An 11,523-nucleotide genomic window follows, 5' to 3' on the forward strand; every position below is an offset into this window, starting at 1 on the left:
CCTGGCTCTTCCCTTTCGTAGATGCTTCTGGGTGCATCTGTAGGAGATGAGTGTTTGAGTAAAAGGTTTTGTGTTAGAATGGCATCCTCATGCAAATGAGAGTCAAGGGGGTAGCTGGAGAAAATGAACTTGAAACAAGAGCAGATAAGTAAACGAGCTGCTAAGCATGAGTGACGGGATTTCCCCGTGTGTGTGTCAGGGCACCACTTGGCTGTATTTCTTCTGTCTTTACCCCCCAGCTCTTAGCCTTTGCACCGGGTAACGCTGCTGATGTCCCTGCTGGAAAGCTCTGGGCACTGGACAGCCAGCCGTGTCAAAGGATGAAGGCCACAGAAGGATTTCAAAATTCCCTTTTCCTTTCCGTGTGTACTTTCCCTGAGCCTGGTCAAGGCATTTCAGACTCCCACAAGATGTGAACTAGCACACGAGGGCGCAGGTGGCTTGTCAGGCTCTCCAGGTGCTACTGAGGCAGCACCCTCCAACCCCCCTCTCCAGGCTCAGAAAGGACTCTCGTGCCTGGGTGGCTCCTGAGACCCAGCACTTCTGTTTCACTTCATTAAAAACACAAAACATAAGAAAAAGGCTATTGAAATACAAGCAACATTTGAAGCAAACACTGTATTCCCCACCACCGCTGTGGGCAGAATGGTTTAAGTGCTCCAGAATGCCAGCTAAAACGTTTTACCCAAGAGAGGCCAGAGGCACCTGGGCCAAGGGGCCAAGGTCACGCAGGTGTGTCTGTGTCCCAGGAGAGTGTGGCCACGGTCACAGGGTCAGAGCAGAAAGAGGCCTAGGAGGCCAGCTCCTCTAGTCCAGAGGCTCTGGGGAAGGGGGAGGAGGCTGGCCCAAACCCCGCCCCCACCTGTCTTGTGCCATCTGTCCTCCAGTACCGCACAGCCATGTAAAGCTTTGTTTGAAAATAGTCTTCTATAACTGAAAATGCAAAAGAGTTTGAAAATCACCAACTTGGACTCCAGCCTCTTTGTTTTTGATCTGGGAAACTCAGGCCCACGGAAGGGAGGTGACCAGCTAGTGAGCTGGGTCCAGGCTGTCACCTCCCCTCAGAGGCCACTTGTGGCTGGTGGGTCCCCGAGGGCCGGGCAGCGTCCTGACTGTGTGCCCAGTGCTGGCAAGTACCTGTTTGTACAATGAAATAGAGATGTTTCCCAAATGGCCGTCTGGCCCACAGGGTCGACTCAGGTCTTCCTGTGTCAGCCTGGCCAGAGAGGCGAAGTCAGAGGCGGGTGAGGGACCGGCGGGGCTGCGTCTGGAAGCGGACGCCACAAACCGTTCGCAGGTTGAACCTGGGGTGAGGGCTGCCAGGACTTGGATCTTTTCTTGTGTTATTTGAGGGGTTTCTGTTTACGGCAATTGTATACTATTAGAAAATAATATAGTTCCGTTTCACTGGAGAATAATACAGAATGTCTAAGTATGTGTAATACCTCAGTCTTCCGATCTGGGGAGCCTCAGACCCCCCGAGGATGGCCCGGGTCTCTGTGCCAACCTCGCCAAGCTCAGGGTTTCATCTCCTTGGGCTTCCACTGTTCCCCTTATGAAGAGAAGGGCTTGGCCCCAAGTCCTCACCTTTTCTGACATTCTCTGACTTCTGTGCATGGTGAGGGGTCGCAAGAAGGCGGTTGTGACCCAGAGAGTCCAGCTGGCTGGTCCAGTGCAGAGATGGAGGAACGCCGAAGACGGGTCACAGGCCACAGGCCACTGCGCTAGCGGGAGGTGATGGCTGAGGGCTGCAGCTGCTCTGACAGGGGGAGGGTGTTCAGGACCGTGTGGGGCTGGCTCCCAGGGGAGCCCTTACCTTCCCATTTCAGGATGTCACAGAACTGCTGATGCCAGAAAGCAGCAAATCGCTGCTCAGCCAGACTCGGCCGTGTGTGCGTTAATTAACGTATTCATCCTGTGGCAGGTTAGAAGGAGCAGCCCCTTCACTTCCTAGCTGTGTGGCCTACACAGGTTTCTGAAGCTCTCTGAGCGGCACAGACAGGTTTGGTCTTCCTGGCCGTCATCCTCTCCTTGCCACCCACTCCTTCCCCAGTTCCTTCTAGCCTCGGCCTCTGTCCCCCAACCATGTCTCCAAGTGTGGAGGATGTTCTCAGGCCTCGTGCTAACCAGCCCCTCATCTGAAGACTCCCAGGACCGCCCTGCCTGGCTCTCCTCCCGCCTCGGCAGAGCCTCGCTTCCATCACACGGTGCTCCTGGGAGCGCTGCACCAGCCCTTTGAACCTTCATTCTCTGTCCGGGAGCCCGGGCTCTCCCAGGCTCTGGTCATTCTCTGTCCTTTTGGCTCCGAGTGTGACCAGCTCTGGATCCGCTCACCCAGCTGCCTCCCGACACGGCGTGTCCGGAGCCGACCTGGCAGTCTCCACTTGCTCAGGCCCCGCTGCCTACCACGCTTCTCCCTTGGAGGCCTGGGCGTGACCATGTGATGACCCCCGCCCTTTCTCTCACCTCCCTTATCAACTCATTATGCAGACTGCCAGTTTTATCTCCCGAGGCCCCTGGCTCGTTCCCTTTCTCTCCCTCACACCTTAGTAGTGGCCTTTCTCTCCTGGGTGTCTGCTGGCCTTATCTTGGCAGCGATCTCCCTGGGACATGCAGCCGGCCTTGCTCACCTTGAGTCAGCTTTCTCTGCCCAAATCCTTGCCTTTGGGTCTGGGCTAACGGCTCAGTCTCTCCTGTTGTCACCTTCAGGAACCTGCTTGTTCCCTGCCTTCCAAGAATGTCACAGAAGGCCTTGGTTTAGTCTTTGGGGGCATTTGAGTTAAAGCCTTGTCTTGTTTGTCTAGAACAGAAACGTTAGAAAGGCAGGCGGCTTTGGTGCCTGGCTGCGGGCCACCACTGGGAACTGTGGGCGCTGGGGTCTCCAGGCAGGGTCCCCCCACCCAAGCTCCCACCATTTTGCCTGAATCGCTTGGGACCCTGCCTCACATTCCCCAGAGAAGGCTCCTTACAGCCACCCTGGCTTACTGTTCCTGCTCCGTGGACCCCAGAAAGCATTCTTTACGTAAACCGCAGCAGCCGTGCACGGCGGCAGAGCGTGCTGCTCGCCTCCTCAGGGTCTTCGTTCTTCCTGGTGTTCTTGCACAGTTCACTCATCTGGATCCCTTCTTCCGAGACATCACCGTCTGCACCTGCTTGCCTTCGCGTGCGGCCGTATGCCTCTTGATCCAGTGCCCTCGATCACATCTCTAAGGGAAGGTCATGTATGAGAAACGTCAGAGCTGCAGTTTGCAGTTCACTGGGGAAGTCATTTTCATCACAAAATAGAAAAACAAGTGTAAGAAATAACCCCGCAGACTATTCTGCAGTGTCTTAGACAGCGGTCGTCAAAGATGAGATTTGCGTGTCCAAAACTCTTGTTGATGTTTGAGAAGCGCGTGGGCCTGGCCCTGGGCCCGTAGGAAGACGACACCCTGGGAAACACAGCGCGATTTGTGTTTGCGGGACTTAGCAGATTGGTGGGGAGTTTGCAGTACGCTTGGCAGTGCTCGTTCGTATTTATCCAAGAGCTGCGGGGCCATCTGCCTAGTTTACATTTTGGTGGAGATGTCTGACCTTCTTCAGGAGGAGAACTCCCAGGGAGGCCGCACACGTGAGGATGGCTTTCCAGGTGACCGCAGGCCCTTCCTGAGTCGCCAGCCTCTGCTCCAGCTCGGTCCCAGGCCAGGGGGCAGGAGGGAGGGCTGCTCAGAGTCAGGCCCCTGCTCCCGAGCCTGTCGACAGCCACCCCTGCCCCCCGACCCCAGCCTTCGTAGTGGACGGCCACCCATGCGCCCATGCCTCGGGGCAGCCAGGCCCAGCTGCTCAGGCATATTGCAGCGAGTCGCTGTTTTCTGGTTTGTCTCTGCCCAGCCTGGCAGGACCGAGCCTGGAGGGGCCCCGAGCAGATCTGGAGGCGCCGTACCGAGGCGAATGCGGGAGCTGTGTGGTCCCCAAGGGAGAAAATGAAATGGGATGGTCCCCAAATCCGGCCTTTCCTTGTGACTCCCTCCCTCCCCTCCTGTCAGCCTTTTTTCCTTCCTTCTTTCTGTGCCTTGTCGATACCAGCCCCTCGCTGTCTTCTCTTTCTCCTCAACAATGGCCCTGTCCTTACCTTGCCGTCAGTGTCCGTCCATGAAATCTTGTACCGCTTTCAGTGTTCCTGCCCAAGCAGCCTCCTGCAGGCACTCCTCCAGCATGCTCACCCAGACGGGGCTGCACCACCGGGAACTCTCCTCACAGTCCTTGTGTGCGCCAGCCTGCCCTGCGTGCTCGCCTTACTTACTTCCTCCCCATTTCACGCTCGCCTCCCAGCCCGTGCTCGGGGGCGAGGCTTTCTGACAGTCCTCAAGTGTCTCCCTTCCTGGCACAGGGATCTCAGAGAGGGGTCACTGTGGGTCAGAGTGTCCGGTCATCAGGCTGACCCCAGGCTCCTACCCCTGACCCCACCCGGCGCCACTGAGCCCTGCCAGCACCCACAGCGCCGTTCTCGCTGGCCTGACTCCGTCCCCAGCCTCAGCGGTTCCCGCACCACAGGAGCACGAGCCACCCAAGTGTCAGGCACTTGGCTCAGTTACTGTGTCTTAAACCAGGCACCTGTAGCAGGACCTCTAGCTCGGGGCTGTGTGCCTGCACCCCACGGCCCAGTGCAGAGCCAGGCACTGTGCCATCATGAGCCTCAGTGAAGATGGCCCTCAGCTCCACTACGCGTGTCCTGGCATCTGCGGTGCCCACTGCAAAGCTGAGCCTGGGGTGCAGAGATGAGGCGCCAGTCCCTGCCCTGGGGGTGAGAGTTGGTGGCCAAGGCCTTGGGTGTCTCTCCCAGCACAGGACATGCCCCTGGCCGAGGTTCACCCAGGACAGCCTGCAGGGCATCCCTCCTCTTAAACTGGCCAGTGCTGCCTGTTGTGGGCGAAGCACTTTTTCCGCACCCCACTGAGGCCTGTAAGGTCTCAGGAAGGAGAGAGAGTGAGGGGTTGGCTTCCCGACTCCATCTTCCTGAAGGGGAACCCATCACTGGTGGAAAAATTGGCCTTTTGGAGCCAAGAGAGCGGCCTCAGTATCTGGTCCCCGAGTAGGCCCTGGCTGGGAGGAGGGCCCACCTCCCAGGATGCTCGGTGGCGCATGTGGGCAGGGAGCCACTTCCTTGTCTAAATGTCAGTGTCCAGCTCTTTCTTCCTCCTTTTCTTCAGTGGAGAGAGCCTGATAGACAAAGGCCCTGACCTCCCAGGTTTATGGCCCAGCTTTGAAGTGTGTTTCCTCTTGGCCCTGAGGCCACACCTCTGGGGGTGCCTCCTGTGGTGCTTGCTCCTCCAGCGCCTGGCACACCCACCCATAGAGAGCTGCCAGCTTCCTTCCCGTTCTGCAGACAGGCAGGAAAGACACATTGCCCTCCACCATGCCACCAAATCCTGTGTCTCAGAGCGTCTACTGCCCCCATGCCAGCTTGAAGCAGGTGGTCTGGTTGCTGGAAGGGAAGGGGGCCAGTGCCACGGTCTCCGTCCCTTACCTGGGTGTGCTTCTGGGAGAAGCTGCTCTTCCCTGCTCTCTCTGAGGATTTTCATCGCTCCTCCCGCGGGCTGTGCCTCTGCATGGCCCTTTGAACTCTACCGACACCACTGTTTTAGAAGATTACTTTGAAATCTCATTTCTCTAGCAAATACACCAACTCGGGAGCTGACTTGTCTTTGATTTATGTGGGCTACATCCAGATGGCAGGATTGCCACCGCTCCCAGAGAGCACCCCACAATTAGAGTGAGTGAGTGTGGTTTCTGCTCCGCCACGGCCAGTGACAAATTGCCTGAGAAGACCCCTGACAGAGGATGATGTGTTCCCCAGCAGCAGGGCCACTGTGGCCCAGCCGCTTCCAAGATTCCACTTCCCTGAAGGGTCTGTGCTGCCCTGTGAGTGGTCTGGCTGCTTGGTTTAAGATTACTGACAAATGTACTGAATTGAACCTACTTCAAAACTATATAGGTTTTGCAAGTTTTCAGTCTGGTAAGAAAATGAAGTCCTTTGTCCCAAACCAGGGCCAGTTGGTTTTGTCACCGTCGTGTGTGCATGTTTTAAAGCATCTCTATTTTGAGCTATTTGGAAAAGCAGCTGCCCTGACTTGAGACACATGTGTCTTAAGCTTGTTTCCCGATGTTGGCACTAAAATAGAAATCGGACTCGGTCTGCAGTCCACGAAACCGCTTCCAAATGTGTTCTCAAGTCTGCGTTCTGACAGCTTCTTTCTCATCTGCCTCGTGTTGGAAAATAACATTTTAAGTTCTAAAGATTTTTAAACAGTTTCATACCTGGAGCAGCATATATTCCATCCACATCGAAATTTGAAAACGTTCTTGTATAACCAACTGCCCTCGCCCTGCGTTAGATTCCTCCAGAAACAACCAGATCGTGGACATGGGGTGGGGGGGGTGGGCAGAGTGAAGTCACTTTGCAGACACCCGATTTCCTCCTTCAGACCTTCGTTTGCACTTGAGCAAACCATCCATTTGGTTGGCTTCGCGCAGGCCCCCGTCATCCTAATGGGCTGGGCGTCAGTATTTAGGGGAAGATATTTTTAAACATTTGCTTTTGACCGATGTCCTACAACCTTCACTTGCAGAGTGCCCGGGGCAGCTTGGGGTCTTTTAAAAATGACTGAGCCCGCCCACCCGCCAGACTCGGTCTGGAAGGGCCTGCGCGACCATCATCTTAGGCAGCTCCTGGTGACCTCTCCCTCTGGAGCAAGATCATGTTTAATTTTTGTGTTCCTTGTCTTTTAACTGATAAGCTCGTGTTTATTTCACCGTGATCTGTGGAGAAGGCTGGGGAGTGGAGATGCTCTTTCTCCACCTTTAAGTTCGTTAATAAGCATTTATATTAAGTACGTCCTATTTGCCAGGTCCTGTGCTGGGAATAGAAACGTCTGTAAGGCGTGGCCCATGCCCCCACAGGGGGCTTAGACCTGTGAACAGAGTGTCTTGGGCGTGGGGGACACAGGGCAGGGCCAGCACTCAATCCTCTCTAGGGGGACGGCTGGGCTTCGTGCAGGAAGTGACCCAGCAGGTGTACTTAAGGTGTACTTAAGGCGCCCCCTCCTCTAAACTCTGTCTGTGTCTTGGAGGTGCCCGTTTTCTCTTTCTCGTGCTACGTTGCCGTTATTTGCGTGTCTCTCCTCCTCGTGGAACTCCAGTTTAAGCGGCCAAGACGCTCTTCTGGCCATGTGGGCGCAGGCACACAGCAGGCACTCTGTGCGTGAGTGCTGAGCAAACACCACTCCTTCCTCTGGAGAGTCAGCGCGGGTTTGCCCGAAGGAGCCAACCCTCGCCCTGCTCAGAAGCGCCGACTTACTAATTAACTGCTTTTACTGGATGTGCTGGAGTTGGAGACGTTGCTCTTCATTCCGTAGTTACGTCAATGAAAAACGTGATTCGTTTACAAAAACTTGACTAAGAACATGGTCAGCGAACTGTTGTCTAAAGTGAGGTAAAGTGGCGTGGTTGAAACTTCTGATGTCGCTGGAGTCCTGGGCAGAGGGAAGACGTTTGGTGTGGTCCCTCCCCCATGCACCACAGGCCTGGGGTGGGGTGGTTCTCTTGCTCCGTGGCTCATTCCACCACATGTTTTCTTGCAGGTTTTGCCCCATTGGAGCTCTCAGGTCTTGTCCGGCTCTTATTGGCGTGAGCAGAATTCCAGGTGGTGGCCTCCCTGGCTGTCCCCGTCCAAGGACAGCTTGCTATTGGGCCACAGTCCTCTGAGAGCTCAGCTCCCCTCTTTGCCGGAGGCCAGCTTGAGGTCCACTTGGGTGTTCTGGATGGGGCCCCTTGTCAAAGAATCACAGTGTATCTGCGGGCCTCCAGGAAGTGAGTGCTCCCTGTGGACCTGAGGACAGCGCTGAGGTCCCAGCCTCCTCCCCCTGGAGCATCTGCATTCCTGAAAGGCCACCCCTTGGGTAGTTCTTTCACTCCTTGGAAGAGGAGTCTTAGCAGCTGCCACCTGTTGGGGCAGTCTCTAGAGAAGATTCTTTGCTCCTTCTAGGGGGGGTCTCTGTCCCACCCCAGGATCCCCCAGACCAAAGGGGCTGCCGTGCATCTCCCTGCTGCTTCAGGCGACCGGGGGAAGCTGTGGTAGTGAAGGCAGTTACTTCTCAGCTGCCCAGGAAGTAACCAGAGAGGGGCTCACCACCAGCCTTGTGTTTGCAGACGAGAAAAGCCCGTTGGCCATATTGGACGGTGCCGGGCATTGGAGGGCCGGGGCTCTGCTGCGGTGGACAGAGCCGGGCCTTCCCCGGGTCAGAGGCCTGGGTTCCGTGCCAGCACCGCCCCCCCCCAGCCTCAGATTTCTCATTCTCAGAGTGCTACGTGCCCTCCTTTTAGGCCATTACATTAAATGACCAGGATTCCTGAGGTAATCAGGTCACCGTGGTGTCACTTAAATTAATCTTCAGTTGCGACCCCAGTTTTAGAATGACCTCGGATGTGGCAGTCATCCTTCCCCCTGAATTACTCGGTACTTCATGTTATAGGATGTTTGGATGGTCTGGGCTTCCTAAAAAATGCAGCTTAATCCTCAGTCTCCTGTCACATATGTCTAGATGCAGAGTCAGAAAGATTTCCCAGGGGGCCAGCCTGGTGGCGTAACAGTTAAGCTTGCGTGATCTGCTTGCACAGCCCAGGGTTCGCCAGTTCAGATCCTGGGTGCAGACCTACACACTGCTCATCAGGCCATGCTGTGGCGTCCCACATAGAAGAACTAGAATGACTTGCAGCTAGGATATGAAGCTGTGTACTGGAGCTTTGGGGAGGAAAAAAATAAAAAGGAAGATTGGCAACAGATGTTAGCTCAGGGCCAGTCTTCCTCACCAAAAAAAACCCCAAAAAAACAAAAAACAGCACCCTTCTAGAAGAGACAGGATTGATCAGACACCCACATTTCAAGCATTAAAAAAAAAGGAAAGGGGGCTGGCCCCGTGGCCGAGTGGTTAAGTTCCACTCTCTGCTGCAGGCGGCCCAGTGTTTCGTTGGTTCGAATCCTGGGCACGGACATGGCACTGCTCATCAAGCCACGCTGAGGCAGCGTCCCACATGCCACAACTAGAAGGACCCACAACGAAGAATATACAACTATGTACTGGGGGGCTTTGGGAAGAAAAAAGGGGAAAAATAAAATCTTTAAAAAGAAAAAAAAAAAAGGAAAGAAAATTTCCAAAATGGCAGAATGGGCTGGGTGAGCTGTCTCCAGCGGGCGGGCAGCCTCTCCCGGGCAGATGGCTTCAGGGAGGTTGGAACAGAGAGGTTAGCCTGACCTGGCGATGACAGCAGATCGCAGGAGCGTGGGCTAGACTGCTCAGGTCATCTGCTTGCCAAGTCCCCCCACACGTTCTATATTTGTGTAGACTGGGAGAGAATGTTTACGAGAGAAGCAAAGAAATTTTGGTGATAAATCAACTCATAAATAACCACAAATGACAATAAACTTTCATCCCCAACATGAGCTTTTAAAAAATGCTTGCATATCCCACATCTCATTTGATGTTCATGGCAACCTCTTCGCCAGAGTCATTCCCAGATGGGGAAACTGAGGCTCGAGGGCGACCCCTGCCTGGGGTCCACAGGTCGAGAGTGACGGGGCTGATGGGGGCTCTGGTCTCCTGCCTCCAGCCACATGGCCTGACTTCCCGGACGGGAGGCAGCGCTCATCCTTCTCACAGGTACACACACCTGTGACAGGGGAGTGTCGAGGTGACTATAAAGGAGAAGAACAAGGAATCCATCGGGGGCCCCAAACCTTCTCTTAAAGGGTCAGATAACTAAATATTTTAGGCCTGGCTGGCCGAGAGGCAAATTCAGGGTATTTTGTAGGTATTTATCTAACCATTTGAAATATAACCATTTGAAAGTGTAAAAACTATTCCTAGCCCACCAGCCATAAAAACACCGGCAGCCAGCTGAATTTGGCGGGCCGGCCGTGCCTTGCGACCCCTGGGGTTGAAGGTGTGCTGCTTGTGGGTGGGGTTCTGCAGGTTGTGTGCCCTCACGCCCCTCCTGCGCCTGCTGCAGAGGGCTTCTTACCAGAAGTCACTAGCAGTCGTGGAGTTTCCCTGTGTCACAAAGAACTTGGCCTTTGATAGAGGCAGAAAGGACCCACGGGAAACTCCTGTGGGCTCATCGGAATGTCTCCTTGTACTGCTCCTTACTGACGTCACAGTTCCCTCCCCACAGACTTGACTGCTCGGCCCCGGGCTGGCCCAGGTCCTCCTTGTGTACCGTTTGCATGTTCTTTCAAGAAAGATGAGTTCTTTTGACCATTTGCAGGCGCCTGCCTGCACCAGCCTTTTCGGTTCCGTGTTCTCGTCTAAGCTCAGTACTGCCCACCCTCAAGGTTTGGAGAAGCAGGAACTGACCAGGCCTGGCCCCAGAGCGCCACCCTCCCCTGTGGAGCCACCTTTGCATCCAGCTGGAGCTCATGTAAGGCCAAATCTGGACTGCTGGCCTCTTTTCTCTCGAGGCCAGTTTTCCTGCCTATGAGGTTCCCAGAGCTCTGCCCCATTGATTCTGGGTCCGTCTTCTCTCTACCCTGTCCACCGTGGCCCCCCGGCCCACCTCCTGGCCGAGGCTGGGGGCTCTCTAGGAAAGAGTCCACAGCACAGCCTATAGGAAGCACAGAGATCTTTTTGCCTTCTAGAAAGATCATGTCCCTTCTGGAACCTGCTCTGGAGGTGTGACTTGCATTAGGCCCCTTCCCTGAAGAAAGAGCAGCTCCAGAGGGTCCCAGAGAGAAGAATAGTGAGGGCTGGGCGGGAACGAGAGTGGGCATGTGAGGAGCTTAGCCAGAGCAATCTTTGGCGGGGAGGTGATGGAAGGTTAGCTCGCAAGATGAGGCCTCAGAGTCTCGGGAAGCAGCGAGTGCGAGGTTCCCAGGGGGAGCTGCAGCGTTCCAGAAGGAAGGCCCCCGCGGCTCCCTTTCTGCCTCTTCCTCCTCCTAACCTGGGAATGGAGGAGAAGCAGCCTGGCGGCGGCTGGCGTTAGGGGTCCACTCCGTTGGTTCGCACCAGCTCTGGAGGTTTGTTGGTGACCTGGTTTTTAACCACTAGCTACTGATTAAACAGGGCAGCCTCTGAGACTCGCTCGGTGGCGACTCCTCCCGCGCTGTCCCCTGAAGGATGCGCTGGAATGCCGGAACCTGCTGAGTCCAGGAGAATGGGTTCATTTCAGGGAAAATAAGGTTCTCAGGGAGTAAGTTTGGCCCTTTATCTTCCAAAATGGACTTAATCTAGAACAAGGTGCATGTGGCAGGAGGGGGATAAAACCGTTTGATACAGCAGATGAAGTGTCATTGCAGCTGCCTCGGCAAGAGACTGTACGTGCTGGGGGCGCAAGAACAACGGGAAGCAGGGTCGTCGCCATCCTCCTCCCCCCGCAGAGGAAGCCTCTGCTTCTCCAGATGTTCCACGTGGAGGTGAGGCCTCTGCTTCTCCAGATGTTCCACGTGGAGGTGAAGCCTGGCTTCTCCAGATGTTCCACGTGGAGGTGAAGCCT

At 55.2% G+C, this 11,523-nt stretch overlaps 1 protein-coding gene and 1 long non-coding RNA gene across 2 annotated transcripts in view; one reads left to right on the forward strand and one right to left on the reverse strand.

The window, feature by feature from the left end:
* Positions 1-11,523, forward strand: part of CUX1 (cut like homeobox 1) — a 339,593-nt gene that overhangs the window by 130,461 nt on the left and 197,609 nt on the right. The window lies entirely within an intron of this gene.
* LOC124242314 (uncharacterized) lies at positions 1,613-4,228 on the reverse strand. Its single transcript, XR_006889422.1, has 3 exons — positions 4,112-4,228; positions 2,631-3,206; positions 1,613-1,754 (listed from the first exon to the last, which is right to left on the reverse strand). It is a non-coding gene; the product is annotated as an uncharacterized LOC124242314 (long non-coding RNA).

This window comes from Equus quagga, chromosome 7 (assembly GCF_021613505.1).
Source record: "Equus quagga isolate Etosha38 chromosome 7, UCLA_HA_Equagga_1.0, whole genome shotgun sequence".
In the NCBI taxonomy this organism is placed as follows: domain Eukaryota; kingdom Metazoa; phylum Chordata; class Mammalia; order Perissodactyla; family Equidae; genus Equus; species Equus quagga.